This window comes from Giraffa tippelskirchi, chromosome 12, assembly GCF_054371585.1.
Source record: "Giraffa tippelskirchi isolate mGirTip1 chromosome 12, T2T-mGirTip1v1.2.pri, whole genome shotgun sequence".
Taxonomy (NCBI): domain Eukaryota; kingdom Metazoa; phylum Chordata; class Mammalia; order Artiodactyla; family Giraffidae; genus Giraffa; species Giraffa tippelskirchi.
Genome location: NC_137286.1, coordinates 62,719,301 through 62,722,420, shown reverse-complemented (window position 1 = coordinate 62,722,420; position 3,120 = coordinate 62,719,301). Strand labels below are relative to the sequence as shown.

Genomic DNA, 3,120 nt, shown 5'->3' with positions numbered 1-3,120 from the left:
CTGTCTGCCGAAGTTTTATTTGATATGCACAACTAAGAAACTCTAGGCTTGGTGACCAGAAACTTTGCTTGAGTCACTGCACTGGACTCTATTGCCTGTGGCCCAGGAGCAAGAGCCAAGTCAGTTCCCAGACTCTTCCCACTGAAGCAAGGATAGACTGGGTCCACCAGAGGAAGGGTCTTGTGACACTGTCACAAGAACAGACTGTAAATACTTCCTCAAACCTTCTTTAGAGGAACTATAGCCATTTGTTCTGCTAACTTACACTGGCTTTGGTTTGACGTTCTTCTCTTCCTATGGTTAGGCAGCTCAGAATTATTAGATTAATTTTTTATTAGATTAATGTCGTTTTTTGTTCTTCCTGCTCCTCCAGTACTTTTGTGTGATTCACTGGAGCTTGAAATAAATGAAGTTTTGGTCTAAATTTACTTCAAAGTGGTTCCAGTGGATTTGTGAAAGTACCTGATCCTGTCATGTATAATTCAAATCTCCTTCTTGAAAACTGACATTATCCTATTGCCCTTTGAATCTTGGGGTGTGGGCTACTATGATCAGAAAAGACAAAACGGTAGCCCCTGGAAGTTCCCCTTCTTAAGAAGGTAGTAAACCAAAAGTGTTGCTGCATCTTAGAGAAAATTAGAGAGATTAGTGCCACCGACAAAGATTTGCAAGATGCAAAAGCTATACTGTCATATATCTAATTACTGGGGCTTCCCGGGTAGTTCAGCTGGTAAAGAATCCACCTGCAATGCAGGAAAGCCCAGTTTTATTCCAGAGTCAGGAAGAGCCGCTGGAGAAAGGATGGGCTACCCACTACAGTATTCTTGGGCTTCCCTGGTGGCTCAGATGGTAAAGAATCTGCTTGCAATGTGGGAGACCTGGGTTCAATCCTTGGGTTGGGAAGATCCCTTGGAGGATGGCACTCAAAACCACTCTAGTATTCTTGCCTGGAGGATCCCCCCTGAACAGAGGAGCCTGGCGGGCTACAGTCTGGGTCCCAAAGTGTGGGGCTCGACTGAAGTGACTTAGCACCCAGCCATATCTGATTACTAATTCATCTATTTGACCTGTGCAAAAGGCTCATGCTTTTGCATTCCCTTACTGCCCTGGTTAGTAATGTTTGAATCTGCTCTTTGGTATTCTGGAAGATCTAGGAGGCTGAATCCTTTACCCTGCAAGTAAGAAGCCAAAAAGGAAAAGCTTTTTGTACCTGGGAGGGCCCCACAGGGTCCTGCTCAGTTTCATATGCATAGAAAGAAAGACTTTATTTTCATTCTGGAAATGGCCTAGAAGCTAAGAAGGTTTCAAGGCTTTTTCCACTTCTGAAAATTTGAATTTGCAAGGAGTGCTGACCTCAACCTAATCATTGTGTGATTCTATCCGGAAACTGATTCCATGCCTCATTAACCCATGTCATGTTCTGTGGAAGCTGGTTAGGTGAAAGGATCTTCCCTTGCTGTCGACATCCCTGTGTAAACCTCTGTTAAAGCAGTATTTCTATTTGGAGACTTCTCATTTCTTTATCTCTGACCATAGTGATTTCTGATTCAGGAAGATTCTTGATTCCCTCCCAACTCGGTCATCAAACATCAGTTCTCCTGAGTCTTTTCTCATCTACTCCTGGCCAGCTCTCTATCCTCCTGACAGAAACATTTAGTGGGAGAAGACAGTAGTGAATTCCCTGTATAAAAGATATGCTGATTATATAATTAAGTGAGGTGATCCAAGTGTTAATTAACTCTATTGTGCAAATCATTTCACAATATGTGTATCAAAACATCATGTTGTATATCTTAAACTTACACAGCATTATAATATCAATTATAAGCTATATAATGTCATAATAATGCGGGGAGGAAATAAGAGAATTCCTTTGTTTAATAGAGTTTGACCAATAAATATATTTTAAATAAATTATATCATGGACAAAAACAACGGTACTGCTTACACAAGCAGCGTTTCCTGTGTTAGGAATTACAAGGTGGATTTTCCAGCTCACCACTCCCTTTCAGAGAAATGCACCTTTCTTCAATTATATCGACTCTTCTTGCTAAGAGGGATTTACTTGACAGTGAATATCCTAACCAGAATTCTAAAAGAACCTTCCTTCCCACACCGGGAGTCGAACCCGGGCCGCCTGGGTGAAAACCAGGAATCCTAACCGCTAGACCATGTGGGAGAGGACGTGAGGTTGATACAGTACAAGACAATTGAATCGCGCCCGTCTGCTTCCGTTTCCGCCGCGCGTGCCGCCGCCGAGCTGCCGCGGCCTTCTGCGCCTGCGCGGGGTTTCGGCGCTGGGCGCCGGCGGTCTGGGCTGTGCTGAGTCTCCGCGCGCCGCCCCGGGCCCGGAGCGGAGAGCTGTGGCTTCCCCGACCCCTCACCCCGCCCCGGGGAGGCGCCCCGACCCCTCCGCTCTCTCCGCTCCGGGGAAGCGGTTCTTGGCGCCGCACAGCCCTCCCGCAGCATCTGTGGACGGGCCTAGATTTCTCAACACCGGTTAACGGCGCTGGGCGGTGAGATTTGAGAGTGCTTTGAAGAACCAAGAGCAGGTTGTGAGCCTGGCTCCTGGGCTTCAGTTTCCCAGCTTTGAAGCAGAGGATAACTTTTGTTAGATCAGATTTTTCCAATCATGATGCTTAAGGGCATTTTAAGTGGGATTTTGCACTTTGAAAGCAATAGATGAAACCCCGAATATCCCCTGGAGAAACGTTTTGGGGCCAAAGGCCTTCAGAGACTACAGTTGTAAAAAATCTTGTTTAGGAGTGGTCTTACAGCCATAAAACCAAAACTAAACACTGCCAACTGTAAAGATAGAATCCATAAGTTGCACTGCTTTAACAACTCATATCTTCAGGAAAAAAGGTAAAATAAAACAAACTGCTGACTGGGAGATAAACATGTACACCCCACATAAGAAATTGATATCCCATATGGAAGGAAACTACACATGATTTAGAAAAAGACAAATACTGCTATATAAAAGTCAGAACTTGTGAACAAACCTCTTGGAGAGGAACCACAAGACTAGAATGCATCTGAAAAAAAATCTCAACCCCACTGGCTCCAGGCTAGCATTAGGCCAAAAAGCAAGTGTGCAATGTCAAATGTTGGCAAGTA

General features: G+C 44.7%; 1 non-coding gene across 1 annotated transcript; it reads right to left on the bottom strand.

Annotated features, from left to right (window-relative positions):
- Positions 1 to 2,107: 2,107 nt before the first annotated feature.
- TRNAE-UUC (transfer RNA glutamic acid (anticodon UUC)) lies at positions 2,108 to 2,179 on the bottom strand. Its single transcript has one exon. It is a non-coding gene; the product is annotated as a tRNA-Glu (tRNA).
- Positions 2,180 to 3,120: the final 941 nt, after the last annotated feature.